We start from the raw sequence: 21,512 nt of genomic DNA on the forward strand, positions 1-21,512 counted from the left end.
ATTGGGTTCTAATTGCAAAATTAAAGATTAAAAGAAATTTAAACACAAAGAAGAGAAATGGAAGAATGATAACATAAGAGATTTATAGAGGTTTGGCTATCCCAAGCCTACATCCTCTCCTTAAGGCCCTCCTTGAGAGTTAACTCTACTAAAATTCTTCTTTGGGTGAAGAATAAACCCCTTACAATCACCACAAGAGCAAACCCTTGCTCTTTTACAAATCCCTTTACACTCAAGAGCTATTTAAAGTTCTATCACACTCAAAATTACAATAAGTGCTCACAATAACTTTGAAGGAACTCTCAGAATAATGAAATTTACAACTCAAATATCAAGTTCTCAACATTAACTATAGTAGCTCAAGTTCTAGAGAGAGAGAATAAAAAAAAAATCTTTAGAACACAATAAATTTCCAAAAGATTGTTGTTGTCTAAACTCATTTCCAGTAAAAAATGGTGCCTATTTATAGTTTTTGCAAGAAAATAGCTATTGGGGGTGCATAAATGCAAAACTAGCCATTCAACCACCCAAAGCTCTATTTTATCGAGTTTCGAAAATCCGGGTTTGACTGCCGGAGTTATTTACTTTGGCTGCCAAAGGTTAAAGCGCCAAAAAAAGCTTTTGAAAAGTCACTTTCGGCTGTTGAAATTCCTACTTTCGACTGCCGGAGTGCTCTCTGGATAAAATGACTTTTAACACTCAAAAACCATGATTTAAAGAGTGAACTTTGGCAGTTGAACTTCCCACTTTTGGCTGCCGAAGTGCTCTCTAGACAGAAAGTGTCAAAAGGACACTTAGGCTTCAGAAATGCATAACTTTTTTTATCGAAACTCGGATTTTCAATCCATTTGAACCGCTGGAAAGCTAATTTGATAAAATTTTCAATGAAAACACTTTCAAAAACAAATTTGCATTTCTCAAATGTAAAAATTTCATTTTAGTCCCCCTTGATCAAGAAAAAGTTATAAGTAAAGACATTAGGAAATTAAGAGTTTAAAAAACTCATAACTTTTTGATCTGAACTCGGATTTTTGATCCGTTTGAACCATTGGAAAGCTAATTCAATGTATTTTGCAACTAAAATACTTTTCAAAATTAATTTTGCATTTTTGAAAAATTTATTTAATTTTTCCTTGATAAAAAATTAGGTAAAAACTAAGTTGAACAAGATATTCTTAGTACCACCTAGACTTGAGCCAACACAATTAATAAAATAAGATTTACTAGATATAAAATAAATAAAAGTTACATTGTAGGTTCTCATAAATATTTGCTTCCTTATGTTGCTCTTCCTTAACCTTGATTTGAAGCAATTTGACAATTTTGAGTCTATGGCCTATAAACTAAACACAAACACTTCCAAAGTATATTAGTAGCACACTAATTATTTATTATCATCAAAACATGGGTTAAGACACCTAGGTCCAACACTTATGTTTCCAGGCAGTTGAAGAAGCATGAAGTTAACTATTCCACTCATGAATTAAAAATGGCAGCTATAGTCTTTGCCCTAAAGATGTGGAAACACTATCTATATGGGGCTAAATATGAAATCTTCATAGACCATAAAAGTTTCCAGTACATCTTCATTCAAAAAGAGCTTAATCTCAGGCAGAGTGTGACACCCCTTACCCGACAACAGTGTAGCCGAGTAAGATATGCCACACGGTGTACCGGAACACCTTATTTTATTCTAATCATTTTTATTCAACCTGAATTTATTTTTTTTAATAGTTATGAAGCACAATTTGTGAAATATAATTCATTTAAGTCATTTATTGAAATTATAAATTTATTTGAGGTTCCTCAAATTTTATAGAAAATCCAGCAGAGTGCCGGCTAAAAATGGAGAAAACAGTTCTTCGGAACCTGTGAAAAACACTTTCAAAATTTTCAATCAATCCCACACTCCATTTCATAAACAACACCTCAATATTTTTCAACAATAACAATCATCTCAAGTTCTCAACATTAATCCACAATTTCATTTAAATTCAAAATCAACTAAAATTTCTTGAAGTTATTCTCAAATTATATTAATTAACAAAATCTTTACAAAATATGTACATCAACATATCATTACATAAGTTTACATGAGTTCATAGTTCACAAATCTCAAACTACTACCTATTACAAAATGCAAAAAATATAATTTCAAAAGGGACCTAAAGGTCCTACCACTGATGCACTGTAGAAGAGAGGTGACTCTGACTCTAAGCAGATCTGTGTCCTCACCCAATCTGTGGTCTACTGGGCTCTCGGTCGGTCTCTCCAGAACCTATGCGTGGCAAAAAGCAACGCGCTAAGCAATAATACTTAGTGGTGCCAATAATAAAATAAAAAGAAATAACATAAAGCAAATATGTAGTGCATGTTCTGATGTCTTATGCAGATAATTTTTCAATAATTATTTGTAGTCATATTTATTTTGTACTTGTTATATTCATTATTTCATTAAATTTATCCACTTTCATTTTTGGTTGCCCAAGTAACCTATACTGGATGATTGGACTGGATAAACGGGTAAACTGGCACTGGGTATCAAGTACCTCGGGCCGTCATACCATCGGTCACATATGTATCTCCCGGCGTGCAACAAAACAGCTAATAAACTGTGATAACATTAGGCACAAGGCCAAGTATCAACATAATTTCAGAATGGCTAAAAGCCATGAAATCACAAAATAGCATAATGCCATATGCAGTACTGCTAACTGAACCCTATTGGCATGCCAACCTATCCAAACCAATCTTGCTAGGTGTACTAGGGCATGTTACACTTTTAAATTGTACAATTCTTGAAATTTAAGTTTAGGTGTTACTATTCATTTCATTAGTCAACTAAAATGTTGACTTTTGCATAGAAAATAGGTACATTGGTTCTAATACTCCCAACATCCCACATTTTGCATTCTAAAATTGTTGGTATTGGTTGCCAATACCATTTCTAAGCTTAGTGCTAGTTGTTCAAAATTTTCAGATTTCAAGCCTTGTGTTTACTATTCAATTGGTCATTTTTACAATAGGAATTTGGCAAAATTGTCTTCATGAAAGTTGTTTTTTATTTTGTTTAGTTACATTTCCTTTTTTGAATCACTCCATTTGGAGTTTTGTATCTCAAGTTATGGCCTAAACACCATAACTGGCCGAATTAGACAGAATCCAAAATTTTGGGCAAAACTGGTTCTGCCAGATTTGATAATCTAAGTTTGGTTGGCAATTTGACTAAGTTATGGTCAAAATTTGGATTTATGTTCTTCATGAAAGTTGTAGGTATATGTCTCAGCTTTTTTCTGGTAAAATTTCAGGTCAATTGGACCTTTTTACACTGAGTTATGACCAAATGAATGGACACTATTCATTTGGTCATTTTGCCCAGGTAGAATGCAAGTCACCCAGATTTGGGCAATTTTTAGGTCAATTTGGTTTGGTTTTCTGGGCAGGGTTTCTACACTAAAGTTGTGCCATTATATGTCTGGTTTCATGTCTAATTAGCCTTACACCAATTAAACCTCTACAACTCCATATATAGCTGCACAAACCTGCTGGACTCATGCTCAATCCTGCAGGTCAGCCAAGGCAGCTCACCCATACACAATTGCCAAGCCTTAACTCACTTCATTTCCTCATCATACACATTCAAATGGTCACTAATTGGCCATTACAAGGTTAATGAACCGTCACATGAGCAAACCCTAAAATTGTTCAAGTGTCCAATTTTTTTTCATGTTCATACATGCACAAATCTTGCATTTCACCTACTTAACTATGTTCAATCACCCATCCACTATCAAAGGCTGCACATAACTATTTTGCTATCAAGCAAAATCATCAAACCCTAACTAACCCTAGCTGCTGAAATTTGTAAGGTGCACATACTCACATTTTTGTGTTATTTTCTTATAATTCCTACACCATTCATGCCATTGAACATGAATTAAAGCAAAAGGAACAAGAATTGGACACTAACCTTGAATGGAGCAGAATTTCAAGCTACCCAAACTTCTTTTTTTCTTCCTCTTTTGGCTGCCTAGAGGTTGTTCAAGTTGCTAGGTTAATTTTTTGTGAAGCTAAGTTAAGGTTTCAAGTGAAATTTGGTGAGCTAATGAAGCTTTGGAGTGTTTTTAATGGAGGTTTGGGTGGGAGGAGAGGGAAACGGCTGTTTGGAGAAGGAGATGGCTGCTGACTTTGATTTTATTTTTTTGTTATATTCTTTTCCCTTTTTACTAGTTAATTTAAATGTTTGTTAAATGTGATTGGTGGAATTTGCTAATGACATCATAATGATGTCATAAATGGGCCTTTTATCTCATTTCCTATTCTTTTCTTCTCTACTTATTTTCAATTTAATTTTTAGCAATATTTATTCATATTTTGTGTCATAATAATTATTTACTTAACTGGACAAGTCGGCCAAAAATCACCTCTGAAGGCGAAATGACCAAAATGCCCTCCGTTTGGCTTAACAGACTAAAATTGTTTGTACCGACTGAAAAATTTTTCTAAGTATTTTCTTAGCATTCTAATGCCATAGAAACCTCAATGACCCTTCTCTAGAGTCTTAAAAATTATTTTATAAATTTTCTCCAGGGCCTAGAGCTCCTAGTTGCGAGAACTGCAACTTCCCACTAGGTTACCCATCGTTAAGGCACTGGCTCATTTAACTTGGTTGTATTTTATTTCTAAATTTTTTTTTCTAAATTTTTCTTGTTAATATTTGAGTTAATTATAGTTCTTCACTTTAGTTTAAATATTTTTCCAGACGTTCTAGCTGTCCAGACAGACACCAGTCACCGGAACAGTAGAATGTACGGAGTTGCTACAGGGAGGGTGTTACAACTCTTCCCCTCTAATAAAAATTTCGTCCTTGAAATTTACCTGATGAAAACAGTTGAGGGAACTGTTGCCTCATCGTCTCTTCACTTTCCCAAGTTTCCTCCTCGGTGTTGTGGTGCCTCCAAAGCACTTTCACCAGTGGAATCTGCTTATTCCTGAACTCTTTCACTTCCCGAGCCAGGATCCGTATGGGTTCTTCTTCATATGTCAAATCCGGTTGTACTTCAATTTCTTCCATGGAGATGACATGTGAAGGATCTGAGCGGTATCTTCTTAGCATAGATACGTGGAACATATTGTAGATCTTGTCCAGCTCTGGTGGTAAAGCTAGCCTCTAGGCCACTGGACCCACACGTTCAATGACTTCATATGGGCCAATGAACCTAGGGCTTAACTTACCTTTTCTTCCAAACCTCAGTACCTTCTTCTATGGTGACACCTTGAGGAACACTTTGTCACCAACCGCATATTCTATTTCTTTTCTCTTCAGGTTGGCATATGATTTTTGTCTATCTGAGGCAACCTTCAGATTGGCTTTGACTAGTTTTACCTTCTCCTCAGTCTGTTTCACCAGGTCTGGCCCTACCAATTTATCTTCACCCAATTTAGTCCAGCACACTGGAGTTCTACATTTCCTCCCATACAGCGCTTCATACGGGGCCATTTGGATGCTAGCTTGGTAGCTATTGTTGTATGCAAATTCTGCCAGTGGGATGTATCTATCCCAACTTCCCTCAAATTCAATGACACAACTTCTCAGCATATCCTCAAAGACCTGACATATATTTCATGTTATTATTATCATTTCAGTTCAATATTTGTGTTAGTTCAATTGGTTTCAATTGTTTACCTGGATTACTCTTTCTGATTACCCATCCGTATGAGGATGGAAAGTTGTGCTGAAGTGGAGTTGTGTACCCAAGGATTCATGCAACTTCTTCCAAAATCTCGATGTAAACCTTGGGTCTCGATCAGATCTGATGGAAAGTGGGATTCCATGCAGTCTAACTATCTCACTGATATATAAGTCTGCTAACTTCTCCAGTAAGTAGTCAGTCCTAATTGGAAGAAAGTGTGTTGACTTTGTCAATCTATCTACTATCACCCACACTGCGTCATGCTTCTTCTGGGTGAGAGGTAGACCACTTACAAAATCCATGGTGACCCGATCCCATTTCCATTCAGGTGTGCGTATAGGCTGTAGCAAACCCGATGGAACTTGATGTTCTGCCTTGACTTGCTGACATGTCAAGCATTTAGTCACATAGTCAGCTATGTCCTTTTTCATACCAGGCCACCAATAATGAAGCTTCAGATCATGATACATTTTTGTACTTCCTGGGTGCATAGCATAAACACTGGTGTGTGCCTCTTTCAGAATACTAGCTTTCAATTCCCCATCATCTGGTACACATACTCTTCTTTTGTAGTACAGACACCTATCTGCTTTCACCTCATAGTCAGTTGCTTTCCCTTCTGAGATTTTGCTCATAATAGTCATTAACTTTTCATGTGCCTTCTGCCCATCTAAAATCTGTTGTAGCAGGTTTGGCCTCACTTGCAACTCAGCCAAAATAGCTCCATCTCGAGCCAAGGATAGATGGGCATTTAATGATCTCAAAGCTGTGATGGATTTTCTGCTCAAAGCATCGGCAACTACATTTGCCTTCCCTGGATGGTAGTCAATCACACAATCAAAGTCCTTCAGGAACTCAATCCATCGCCTTTGTCTAAGGTTGAGCTCCTTCTGGGTTGGTAAGTATTTCAGACTTTTGTGGTCTGTGTAAATGTAGTACTTTTCATCATACAAGTAGTGCCTCCATATCTTCAGTGTGAAGATAATTACTGCAAGTTCTAGATCATGGGTAGGGTAATTCTATTCATGTGGCCTTAGTTGCCTAGATGCATAAGCGACCACCTTCCCCTCTTGCATCAATACACACCCTAACCCATTATGAGAGGCATCACTGTAGACTACAAAGTCCTTTTCTAACACTGGCTGTGTTAACACTAGTGCTTCTGTCAACATAGTCTTCAACTTCTCAAAACTGGTCTGACACTTGTCATTCCAGTCAAATCTAACATTCTTGTGTAACAACTTGGTCATTAGAGCAGCTATTAAGGAAAATCCCTTCACAAATCTTCTGTAATACCCAGCTAGCCCCAAGAAACTTTTGACCTTAGTTGTATTCCTGGGAGGCTTCCATTCCATCACTGCTTCTATCTTTTTGGGATCCACTCTAATCCCATCAGCTGACACTATGTGTCCAAGGAATGCAATCTCATTCAACCAGAAGTCACACTTAGACAACTTAGCATACAGCTTCTTTTCTCTCAAGGTTTGCAGAACAATCCTCAAATGCTCATCATGTTCTTCCCTGGTCTTGGAATACACCAAAATATCATCAATAAAGACCACTACGAACCGATCTAGGTATGGATGGAAGATACGGTTCATAAGGTCCAGGAATGCCGCTGGTGCATTTGTTAGGCCAAAGGGCATTACAAGGAACTCATAATGCCCATACCGGGTCCTGAATGCAGTCTTTGGCACATCTGCATCCTTCACCCTCAACTGATGATACCCTGATCTGAGATCAATCTTAGAAAATACTCTTGCTCCCTTCAACTAATCAAACAGATCATCAATTCTAGGCAATCAATATTTGTTCTTCACAGTCACTTTATTCAACTGCCCGTAATCGATGCACAACCTCAAAGTCCCATCCTTCTTCTTTACAAACAGCACTGGAGCTCCCCATGGTGACACACTGGGCCGTATGAACCCCTTATCCAAAGAACTCCTCAGAATCGGATTTTCAGTTCCTTCAATTCTGTAGGTGCCATCCTATAAGGAGCAATAGAGATTGGTGCTGTACCCGGGAGTATCTCAATAGCAAATTCAACTTTCCTTTCTGGTGGCAAGCCAGGCAATTCTTCAGGGAAGACATCTGGGAAGTCTCTTACTATGGGTATGTCACACAGATCTGACTTAGCCTGCCTAGTATCCACAATATGTGCTAGGTACGCTTCACAGCCTTTTCTCATCAGTTTTCTTGCAACTGTGGCTGAGATGACATTGGATAAGAAATCTATCCTTTCCCCCACAACTGTGATCTCATTACCCTCAAGAGTTTTCAAAGAAACTCTCTTCAATTTACAATCAACCATTGCCTGATGATGTGACAACCAGTCCATTTCCAAAATCACGTCAAACTCATGGAAAGGCAACTCAATCAGGTCTGCCAAGAATTCATACCCCTGAATCCTTAACGGGCAACCCTTGTATACTTTGTTCACCACTACACTGTGGCCCAATGGATTAGTGACCAGAATGTCTTGGTCACTCTCCCCTACTAATATCCCCCTTTCTACAGGTAGGTTGATGCAGATGTATGAATGAGTGGATCCTGGATCCACCAATGTATGCACAGATGTATTGTAGAGGGAGAACGTACCCCCGATGACGTTTGGGGCATCTTGCTCCTCCTAAGCTCTCATGGCATAAGCTCTAGCAGGTGGTCTGCCCTCAAGCCTCTCTGCTGGCTCAGATGCAGGCCTCTGTGATTGGTCCTACTGCTTCAGATTTGCTAGATTTCCTGCCCCTTTGTGGTGCAGGAGTAGGTCTGTCTGCTTGTGTTGGAGCAGTTGTAGTAGTTCTGCGTGGACAGTTCCTCAGCTGATGCTCTGTCAACCCACACCTTAAGCAAGCACCCGTCACTCTCCAACACTCCCCCTTATGCCACTTCAGGCAATGTGGACATGTAGAAGATGCTGGGGCTGGTCCCCTGAACCCCATCCCTAGAGAGCTGCCCACTAATGGTGTGGACTGACCTCTCCTAGGGGTGAACTGTGGCCTGGGCCCCTGGGACTGACCCTGACCTTGTGGTTGACCTGAACTCTGTGTAGGTGGACCTTTGAACTTCTTTCCTGGTGCAGGAGATAAACTAGACTGACCCGGGCCCCTCTTCTGTTGTCTCTCTCTTCTGATTTGTTCACTTATTCTCACTTTCTCCACTTTTAATGCAGCTTCCACTAACTTAGTGAAGTCTGTAATTCCCAAGGTAGTGATCATGATCTTTATGTTGTCATTTAATCCCTCTTCAAATCTCTTACACCTTTAGGCTTCATTAGGGACTATCTCTCTTCCATAGCGGCTTAGTCTGACAAATTCGTTTTCATACTCGGCCACTGTCAGCTGTCTCTGCCTCAGGTTAATAAACTCTCTTCTTCTCTCTTCCGGGTATACACTACCCACATATTTTTTTTTTTGAATTCTGAGAGGAAGAAGTCCCAAGTTATTACTTTTGGCTATACTTCACTAGACACCATATCCCACCATTCATATGCATCATCTTGCAATAGAGATACAACAGCTTCTAGATTTTTCTCTGGAGTGCAGTGGAGTTGTTTTAAAACCTTTCCTGTTCTGTTCAACCAATTATTGGCTGCAACAGAATCATCTTCTCTCTTGCCAAAGAAATCCACTGCTCCAAATTTTCTCAGTCTTTCCAGGTGTGATTTCTGCTGTGGAGGTGGTGGTGGTGGTGGCATTACCCTAGCCATTTGTCTGAAGAATTCAGCCATTTACTGGAACATGGCCTGTGGAGGCTAAGCAGGCTCTGCTTGAGCTGGCGGAGCAGGTTCTCCCCTACCCCCAGTCTTAGCTGCTGTAGGTGGAGTATGACTCTCTACTTCCTCCTCAATTACCCTCTGTGATGTAGGGTCCATATCCTATTCAAAATAACAAAGACAAACAGATCTGCATTAGTGTCATCTCGACTCTTACAAAGGCAATGCAAGGTATGGACTTAATCTAGGCCCAGAAATGCCTAAACCGTGCTCTGATACCACTAAATGTGACACCCCTTACCCGACAACAGTGTAGCCAAGCAAAATATGCCACACGGTGTACCGGAACACCCTATTTTATTCTAATCATTTTTATTCATCCTGAATTTACTTTTTTTTTCATAGTTATGAAGCACAATTTGTGAAATATAATTCATATAAGTCATTTATTGAAATTATAAATTTATTTGAGGTTCCGCAAATTTTATACAAAATCCGACAGAGTGCCAGCAAAAAATGGACAAAACAGTTCTTCAGAACCTGTGAAAAACACTTCCAAAATTTTTAATCAATCCCAAACTCCATTTCATCAACAACATCTCAATATTTTTCAACAATAGCAATCATCTCAAGTTCTCAACATTAATCTACAATTTCATTTAAATTCAAAATCAAATAAAATTTCTTGAAGTTATTCTCAAATTATATTAATTAACAAAATCTTTACAAAATATGTACATCAACATATCATTACATAAGTTTACATGAGTTCATAGTTCACAAATCTCAAACTACTACCTATTACAAAATGCAAAAAATATAATTTCAAAAGGGACCTAAAGGTCCTACCACTGATGCACTGTAGAAGAGAGGTGACTCTGACTCTAAGCAGATCTGTGTCCTCACCCAGTCTGTGGTCTACTAGGCTCTCGGTCGGTCTCTCCAGAACCTACGCATGGCAAAAAGCAACGCGCTAAGCAATAATGCTTAGTGGTGCCAATAATAAAATAAAAAGAAATAACAGAAAGCAAATATGCAGTGCATGTTCTGATGTCTTATGCAGACAATTTTTCAATAATTATTTGTAGTCATATTTATTTTGTACTTATTATATTCATTATTTCATTAAATTTATCCACTTTCATTTTTGGTTGACCAAGTAACCTATACTAGATGACTGGACTAGATAAACGGGTAAACTGGCACTGGGTATCAAGTACCTCGGGCCGTCACACCATCGGTCACATATGTATTTCCCAGTGTGCAACAGACCAGCTAATAAGCTGCATTAACATTAGGCACAAGGCCAAGTATCAACATAATATCAGAATGGCTAAAAGCCATGAAATCACAGAATGGCATAATGCCATGTGCAGTACTGCTAACTGAACCCTATTGGCATGCCAACCTATCCAAACCAATCTTGCTAGGTGTACTAGGGCATGTTACACTTTTAAATTGTACAATTCTTGAAATTTAAGTTTAGGTGTTACTATTCATTTCATTAGTCAACTAAAATGTTGACTTTTGCATAGACAATAGGTACATTGGTTCTAATACTCCCAACATCCCACATTTTGCATTCTAAAATTGTTGGTATTGGTTGCTAATACCATTTCTAAGCCTAGTGCTAGTTGTTCAAAATTTTTAGATTTCAAGCATTGTGTTTTCTGTTCCATTGGTCATTTTTATAGTAGGAATTTGGCAAAATTGTCTTCATGAAAGTTGTTCCTTATTTTTTCTAGTTACATTTTCTTTTTTGAATCACTCCATTTGGAGTTTTGTATCTCAAGTTATGGCCTAAACACCATAACTGGCCGGATTGGACAGAATCCAAAATTCTGGGCAAAACTGGTTCTGCCAGATTTGGTAACCTAAGTTTGGTTGGCAATTTGACTAAGTTATGGTCAGAATTTGGATTTGTGTCCTTCATGAAAGTTGTAGGTATATGTCTCAGCTTTTTTCTGGTAAAATTTCAGGTCAATTGGACCTTTTTACACTGAGTTATGACCAAATAAATGGACACTATTCATTTGGTCATTTTGCCCAAGCAGAATGCAAGTCACCCGAATTTGGGCAATTTTTAGGTCAACTTGATTTGGTTTTCTGGGTAGGGTTTCTTCACCAAAGTTGTGCCATTATGTGTTTAGTTTGATTTCCAATTAGCCTTGCACCAATTGAACCTCTACAACTCCATTTATAGCTGCACAAACCTGCTAAACTCATGTTCAGTCCTGCAGGTCAGCCAAGGCAGCTCACCCATACACAATTGCCAAGCCTCAACGCACTTCATTTCCTCATCATACACATTCAAATGGTCACTAATTGAACATTACAAGGTTAATGAACCATCACATGAGCAAACCCTAAAATTGTTTAAGTGTCCAATTTTTTTTTCATGTTCATACATGCACAAATCTTGCATTTCACCTGCTTAACTATGTTCAATCATCCATCCACTATCAAAGGCTGCTCATAACTATTTTGCTATCAAGCAAAATCATCAAACCCTAACTAACCCTAGCTGCTGAAATTTGTAAGGTGCACATACTCACATTTTTGTGTTATTTTCTTATAATTTCTACACCATTCATGCCATTGAACATGAATTAAAGCAAAAGGAAAAAGAATTAGACACTAACCTTGAATGGAGTAGAATTTCAAGCTACCCAAACTTCTTTTTTTCTTTCTCTTTTGGATGCCTAGAGGTTGTTCAAGTTGCTAGGTTAATTTTTTGTGAAGCTAGGTTAGGGTTTCAAGTGAAATTTGGTGAGCTAATGAAGCTTTGGAGTGTTTTTAATAGAGGTTTGGGTGGGAGGAGAGGGAAACGGCTGTTTGGAGAAGGAGATGGCTGCTGACTTTGATTTTATTTTTTTGTTGTATTCTTTTCCCTTTTTATTAGTTAATTTAAATGTTTGTTAAATGTGATTGGTGGAATTTGCTAATGACATCATAATGATGTCATAAATGGGCCTTTTATCTCATTTCCTATTCTTTTCTTCTCTACTTATTTTCAATTTAATTTTTAGCAATATTTATTCACATTTTGTATCATAATAATTATTTACTTAACTGGACAAGTCGGTCAAAAATCACCTCTGAAGGCGAAATGACCAAAATGCCCTCCGTTTGGCTTAACAGACCAAAATTGTCTGTACCGATTGAAAAAATTTTCTAAGTATTTTTTGGCATTCTAATGCCATAGAAACCTCAATGACCCTTCTCTAGAGTCCCAAAAATTATTTTATGAATTTTTTCCCGTGTCTAGAGCTCCTAGTTGCGAGAACCACTTGGTTACCCATCACTAGAGCACTGGCTCATTTAACTTGGTTGTATTTTATTTTTAAAATTTTTTTTCTAAATTTTTCTTGTTAATATTTGAGTTAATTATGTTTCCTCACTTTAGTTTAAATATTTTTCCAGACGTTCTAGCTGTCCGGACCGACACCGGTCACCGGAATAGTAGAATGGACGGAGTTGCTATAAGGAGGGTGTTACACAAAGGAAATAGGTAGAACTGCTCAATGATTATGATTGCACAATTTAGTACCATCCATGGAAGGCAAATGTTATTATAGATGCCCTCAGCTAAAAATCATTTGGTAGTTTGGCTCATGTATCCATAGAAAAGTAACCTATCTTGAAGGAGTTACACTAGCTGATTAGTTTATAGCTAAAGTTATCAGTTAAGGGTACCTGGATAGCTTAGATGAAGGTTGCACCAGTGTACTTAACATAAGTAACAGAGAGGTAGTACGAAGACCCTAAGTTGGTAAAGATAGCTAAAGCAGTGCAAGAGGGTGAAAACCCTGAGTTTCGATTTAATGGGAAAAAGGTGTTAAGATATGGCAGTAGGTTATGTGTACCAGATGATATCGGGCTCAAGGGAGACATTATGAGAGAAGCTTATAATGCTAGGTATAGCATCCATCATGGAGCCACTAAAATGTATCAAGCTCTAAAAAAGGTGTATTGGTGGCCTTCCATAAAGAAAGAGACTGTACAGTTTGTGTCTGCTTATGAAGTCTGTCAGAGAGTGAAGTTGGAACATTAGAAGTTAGCAGGAATGCTTAACCTACTACCCATTCCAGAATGGAAATGGGAAAATGTAGCAATGGACTTTGATGTGGGGTTACCAGTAGCCTCCAGCAAGTATGACTCAATATGGGTTATAGTAGACAAATTGACCAAGATTGCTCACTTCATTCTTGTAAAAGCTAACTATATTGTACATAAGTTAGCTCAAGTGTATATGGCAGAGATAGTAAGGTTACATGGAGCTCTAATAATGATAGTCTCTAACAAAGAACCATAGTTTACATCAAGGTTTTAGCATTGTCTTCATAATAAGTTAGGCACCATGTTGGACTTCAGAATAGCTTTCCATCCTCAGATAGATGGACAATCACAAAGGACCATATAGACTCTGAAGGACAAGCTAAGAATGTGTATACTTGACTTTGGAAGATCTTAAAAAAAGTATATTCCTCTAGCTGAGTTCACATACAATAACAGCTATCACTCTAGCATCAGAATGGCATTATATGAAGCTCTATATGGGAGAAACTGCAAGTCTCTTATGTGTTGGGAAGAAGTAAATTAAAGAGCTTTTGTAGGAATGGAGTTGGTGGAAATCACTAATCAAGCCATCCTTTTAATTAAGGCAAGGTTGAAGATAGCAGCCAATAGACAGAAGAGCTATGCAGTTCTCCATAGAAGAGAAATTGGTTTTTTAGAAGGGGGATATGATGCTTTTGAAGGTATCTCCGATGAAGGGTGTCATCCTATGACAACCCTCACCCATCTATAGTGTAGCCGAGCAAGACATGTCACACTCGGTTCCGGAGCACCCTATTTTATCTTACTCTATTCCTTTAAAAATTTGGTTCTCATTATATTTTAATATCAATTATTTTTCTATGGAGAAACCAATGGAGTTTCCCCTATTTCTATTACCATTAGGTGTATTTTACTATTCACCTACTTGAAATTTCAACAATATTTTCACAATAAAATCTCATCAGTTATTTTCATAATTATCTCATCACACATTCAATTCTTGCAACTCATTTGCATACATATCCATTCATACTCAATTTATGAATCAAAATTCTCAAACTTTATAATTTACATGATTCACAAGCTAATTTCATAAATTCACAATTTACATGATGTACAAATTAATTACAATACCATAATTTACATTATAATTAATAACTAATTATAAATACATAAAATAACTTTTGTGAGCCCTATCTACATGCATTGCTGAGGAGGTGACAACTTGAATACTTCTGACACTTCTGCAGATATGGACTCCAAAAATCCCAGTCAAATATCCACTGGGTTTTAGCTTCAGTACCTGCGCGAAGGAAACAAATCCATCGCGCTAAGCATTTTTGCTTAGTGGTGCACTAATATAATAAGAAAATAATATATACAAACAAGAGAGACTAAAGTATAATTCTAAAGTATAATTTAGATCCTCGAGTATCAATTAAATTTGGTATGATATTTCTAATATCAATTATCTTATATTCTATTTTGTCCCTCTTTGGAAGTGCAGAGTTTATACAGTAATAATATTCGATACACAGATTAATTCTAAAAGTATTGTATTTTTGGTTCCTATAATTCTGAAAATTTCATTTGTACTACTTGATTCAGTTATGTTTCCATTGCTAATCTTTTTCCTTATTTCATTTAATACTTTCTAATGTTTTTAATTACTAATATTCTTAAATAATTTTAACAATTTACACTGCCCAGGTAACCTATGACAGACTGATAAAATAAGATAACGGGCCGTTGGCACTGGACACCGCTGTGCCTCGGGCCGTTATACCATCAGACGCGGAATGTCAAACATGTATGCAGCCAGTATGGCTAAAAAGCCATGATAACATATAATCGGGCATAAAAGCCATGAGTGCAGGCATAAAGCCATGAATACAGGCATAAAGCCTTACGCAGTACTGCTAAAACAATATCCTATTAGCATGCCAATCTATCTAATCTGACACACGTGCCTAGGTAATATATGGGCACATAGTACTATTAAATATTATATATTGTGTTTTATGACTTCATTATTTTATGGCAAATTTCAATTATAATTTATAACATTTCAATTCTATTCCTAATAGAAGTATAAATTTTAAAATACATTTCTACATAAATTTTGCCTTTATCATAATTCATATATTTATTCATTATATTATTTGTGATGATTACAATTTACAACAATAGTTCTCATATACCATTGTACTCAAAGTACTTTTTCTTTCTACTATAATGAGAACTAATGTCTCATTCATACATTAACATGATCTATTTATTCATTCATTATGTCATTCATATTGATTGCAATTTATAACAATTATTTCATTGATCACATTATTTATATTAACCATCCTAATAGTTTTTCTAATTTAGTATATCATTGGGGTTACTATTTACTTGACCATTTCCCTTCAAAGGTTGACTTTCTCATACATAATAGTTACATGGGTTCATGTAACACCCCTATAAGGTTGACCAGTGTCTGTCCGGACAGCTAGAATGTCTAGAACTACACTTAAATATTGATGAGGAGACATAAAATAATGAAATACAAGAAAAGAAAATACAAGAAATACAAAGGAAAAATAATAGCAATAAAATGTAACCAAGTTAAACGAGCCGAGAACCCTAGCAATGGGTGACCGCACTGGAAAGCTGCGGCGTGGACCGTTGACTAGCCCTGGACCGCGGGAAACCCTGAAAAATATTTTTAGGACTTAAATAAACATTTATTGAAGTATAAATATCATTAGAAATATCAAAGAAAAATTAATTAATTAGTACAAAGAAAAACGAGAAAACGAGAAAACGACAAAACTCGGTGTTACCGAAAAATCGGGAATGCAACCCGAACAGGGGCATTGTGGTCATTTGACACCCCGAGTTGTCTTTTGACCTAAATGTCCATTAAAAATAAATGATATTAAATTTTCAAAATCACATAAAAAATGAAATTAGATATGGAATTACACATAATGTAAATAAAGAAAAATGAGGGTGTAATTAGAATTAATTAAACTTTAATTATTATAATGTTTAAACTAAGGTTAGTGGAGCTACATAAAACATATGAGGACGAAAGGACAGCCACTTCACTCATTTTCTTCAACCTCACTCTCTTTGCCGAATTGAAATGCTCTCAAATCCTCCATGGCCGACCAACCATGCAAGCTCCATTCTTCCATCTTCAAGCCATGATGCTTGCATTTTCCTTCACTAAATTTTACCTACACATCTTGGGAAACATATAGGCAACAAAAAGGAGAGAAAATTTCAAGGTTTTGTCAAGCTCAAGTTGAGGTAAGTGTCCATTTTCTCTTTATTGTTTAATTAAACTTTGAATTAAGGTTATGGTGAATTGATTGGTTGAGAAAATTGAAGGATTTTATGAGTATTTAATGTGTTCAATTTTGGCAGCCTTAAATTCCATGGGAATATGATTTTTTCTTTCATGTATATGGTGATTAGTGAGGTTGATTAGAGGACTTACATGTACTAGAGCTTAATTGTCATGTGTATGCTTGAAATGGACTTTGAATTAGGGTTGTAAAATGAATATGGAAGTTTGGTGCATATGTACAAATTGGGCAGCTTTGATGTACTTAGGAGAGCATTATTTCATGTGTATCAATATTGATTAATGAGTTAATGAAAGTGTATTGTTGATTTTGATCAATTGGGATTGGGTATGTAAATGAGGTATGTCATGTGGTTAATTATTGTAATTGGACTTAGAAAAATTCTGAGTTATAATGTGTATGTTGAGAGTGGTTACAAGCTGCCAAAATGACAAAAAATGTGTTGCTAAATGTGTTAATGTTATGGTACAAACCAGAATTGGCATGGAAGAGTGAACTTGGTAAGCATAGGATGTGTAATTGGTAAAGGATGAACAAATTGTAATAGGGCAGTGTATGTTTTGGATTAGAACCTTAAGTGTGTGGCTCCAATTGGTATGAGACCAATTGGAGGTGAAACTAGGCACAAAATGTGCCAACTTTCATGGAGGAAGCTTACCAAAATTCTGCCTAGAAGGTAACTTGAAAAATGACCAAATTCGGATCAGTGAATTGAAAGCCTGAAAATTGATCATTTGGGCAGTAGTTAGTGTTTTGACCATAACTTACTCAAAACAGGTCCAATTGACCTAAAATTTTTACCATGAATATTTGAGACATATATCTACAATTCTTATGAAGACACCAAAACCCAGAAATGGCCAGAACCAAGCCAAATAGCTTGCACAAGTTTAGGTCCAAAAACTGGCCGAACCAAAAGTGACCTAAAAATGACATAAAGTTACCATTTTGATGCATTTTGTCCAACATTGGTAAATTGACCATAACTTGGTCTACACAACTCAGAATGACCTGAAATTTTGCCCCGCGTGCAATAAGACATAGACCTACAAGTTTGTAGTTTGGACTGAAACCTGAAAACTGAGGGAACTAGGTCGTCCGGCTAGGTCAAAATAGTACACCGAAATCCGGCAAATTGCAATAAAATGTAATATACTTGAAAGTGAATTTGGTAACATGTACCAACACTAAAAGGCTATAAAATGTGACATATTGGTAACATTAAACCTAATTCATCTAGAGTGCATCGAGGGTCAACATTTTAGGTTGACTAAGGAAAATAATAGAATTCAATAAATTAATTATTAAGCCTTATTCTTAGAGATAGTTTAAATGAGTACTGAAACACTTCAAATTGTGTGTTTCAGTTAGCAAAGACTCAGGGAAGGGGAAGGAAACACTGAGTCAGGACCAAGAGACATTTATCAGAGGTTTGTGCACAACTAATTTTTAACTGATTTTGTTCTGAATATTTCATATGATTAAATGACATATTTTTCTTATGTATTGTGTTTAACAAGCATTGGTTTTAATTCAATGATTATTAAAATTGTTATAGTATGTATGAATTTAGCTTTGTGAAATGGTATTTCCACAAGTATTAAGCATTGTTGTGAATTGAATAAATTATATTTTGGAAAATTGGGTTAGAACATGTTTTGAATTGTGATGGGCAATTTGCATGGAAAAATGCAAATTTATGATTTGAATTGTGATGAGCATAAAAAATTATTGGATATTGGAATTGACTTTGAATCTAATTGTATTGTGATTTATGCTCACTAAAAGGATTGTGATATTGTTTTATATCTCACTATAGATGCTTGACTAGGTTATTATCCGTCTCTCTCATTTGTTGAGAAGACAATGGAGTTAGTTGTGTTTTGATTACCATGGTACGTGCACAGGCTTAGATTCTCCTCTTATTAGAGGTTAGATCTAAGTTTTATGTTATGGCCCTTTTGGAAGATTCATTATTGTGATGTGTACTGTGCACGATGATTCGACCTCCCCGACCATAGGGAGTTAGAATCACCCCGAAGATGGCCCTTTCGGATTAGTCTTGCATAGTTAGCGAGATAAAGAATGGTTTTTGAGATAAAGAATGGCTTTTGAGATAAATAATGGTTTTTGAATAGTAAAGAATTGCGATTTCAATTATGATTTATGTATAATTGATTTTGTTGGAATTACCTTAAATGGTTAGTTATGATTTGATAAATTGAATTTCGTGATCAAAGTCATTTTATACAAATGATTTATATTATTGGCAATGAATATTTTGAGTTTTGGAATTTGATGAGTATCCAGATTTCCAAATTAATTGCTGTAATTTTTGTTAAGGTATATTGTACTATGTTTTAAATTATAGTTGTGCACCACTGAGTTCACCACTCAGCGATAGCTTTGTATGCTGTCGCAGGTGAAAAGAGCATAGAGCAATTGAGTAAGCTTCTTTGAAAATACATTCACATCAACTCCAGGTATATCATAGGTATACCGATGTACACAGGTTTTGATGTATGCATGTAATAATATGTATGTAAATTATTTGAGCAGTTGTATAAAAACTCTTGTAAAATATTTTGGTATGTAATTAAATGTAACTTATTATAAATGTAAATTTGAGATTTCATTTACTTGAATAGTTTTGTAATATAAATTTTGAGTCTTGTAATCAATGAAATGTTCTTTATGATGAGATTAGTTTGAAAATGAATTGATTGTTTATTGAGATTTGAATTGTGAATTGAAATGAAGTTATTGGAGTTGTATTTGAGAAAACATATTATGAGCATTTTCTTTTGCAGGATTGAAAAACTGTTTTCTCAAAATACAGCCAACACTTTACCGAAATTTTGAAAAAATTTTATAACACCAGATTTTAATCGATGATTTAAATTTCACGAAAATTATTTTAAAATCCCTTATAGTATATCTAATGGGTTATCAGTAGGAGAAGTACGGTAATTCATTAGGTGTATTACAGGATCATGTTACATCTTACGAGGGAGTAGAGTGTGACATTCAAACCACATGAAATTACCACATTTTGGTTCACAAAGTGTTGGCATTAGTTGCCAATCAATACTTCTAACCAATAGGAAATAAATCAAAATTTTCAGTTTTGGGTGTTAGAGTTCACTATTCCATTACGCAATTCTACAGTGAGAATTTGATCAAATGTTCTGAATCAAAGTTGTTCCTTATTGTGTTTAGTTCAATTTCCCTTTTTGATTCACTCCATTTTGAGTTTTCTAACTCAAGTTATGCTAATTTCTTTAGGGCTTGCTGGATTGCTTTCTACCCAGAATTTCTGAGCAGAATTGGTTCTACCAGATTTGGTATCTTGAATTTGGTGGGCAATTTCATTAAGTTCTAGTCAGAATTTGGAGTTGTGTTCTTCATACAAGTTGTCCTAAATTGTCTAAGCTTTCCATTGATGTAAAATTCAGGTCAATTGGATATTTCTACAGTGAATTATGACCAAATGAATGAACGCTATTCATTTGGTCATTTTGCCCAGGGTAGAATGTATATTACCTGGATTAGGTCAATTTTTAGGGCCACTTAGTTTGGTTTTCTAGGAGAGGTTCCTTCATCAAAGTTGGGCCATTATGTGTCAAATTTTATCTTCAATTGGCCTTGCACCAATTGGAGCAACATAGCTTGAGTTATAACCCTATGAATACACTGGACTCAAGTCTAGTATTCTGGCACAGTAAGGGGCAGCATACCCATTCACTTCTTAATGCCGCAACTCATTCCAATTTAAGTTCAATTCATCATAAATGGTCACTAGTTGACCATTAAAACTCCAATTAGACATCTAAGCATTTAATCCCCAATTTAATTTCAAAACCCTAACCCTAACAATCCATTAATTCATCCTATACACATAATTCAACATCTAACTCAAATTTTCTCATCACAAACCACTTCTAAACAATTCAATTCATACAAAACAACAAATCTCATCCTTCCCCCATGGCTGTCGATTTTCATACTTACTTCAATATAAATGATTTGTTCAATTTTACAACAAATTCTCATTTAATTTGACTTCCTAACAAAGATTAAAAAGAGAGGGAAGTAAGTATAGGCATTAACCACTTTTAGAACCAAACTTGAGCTTGTCAACCTCCTTTAGTTCTCCTTCAAATTGCTGTCTAATGGTATTCTAAGGTGTGAGGATCAAATTTAGTGAAGTGAGTAGTTGATTTTATGGTAGAAATTCAAGGTTTGACAAGCTTATGGGTGAGCATCAATGGTGATTCTCTCTCTCTCTCTCTCTCTCTCTCTCTCTCTCTCTCTCTCTCTCTCTCTCTCTCTCTCTTTCTCGGTTTGGTTCGGCTAGGTTGAATACAAAGTGAAAATTTCTTTCTTTCATTTTGTCTCTTTTTATTTAGTTTTTATCCCTTTTAATTTTTTTGCCAATTTGTGATTGGGTTGAAGGCTTTTTAATGACATCATAATGATGTCATAAATCTCATTTAACTCATTTTCTTTCCTTTTCTTTTCTACTCATTTTCAATTAAATTTTTAGTAATATTTATTCATATTTTATGTCATATAATTTATTTACTTAATTGGATAAGTTGGTCAAAATTTGTCTCTAAAGGTGAAATGACCAAAATGCCCTTTATTTGGCTTAAGGAGCCAAAACTGTCTGTACTGATCTTA

The sequence above is a fragment of the Hevea brasiliensis genome, chromosome 15, assembly GCF_030052815.1.
Source record: "Hevea brasiliensis isolate MT/VB/25A 57/8 chromosome 15, ASM3005281v1, whole genome shotgun sequence".
NCBI classification, from domain to species: Eukaryota; Viridiplantae; Streptophyta; class Magnoliopsida; order Malpighiales; family Euphorbiaceae; genus Hevea; species Hevea brasiliensis.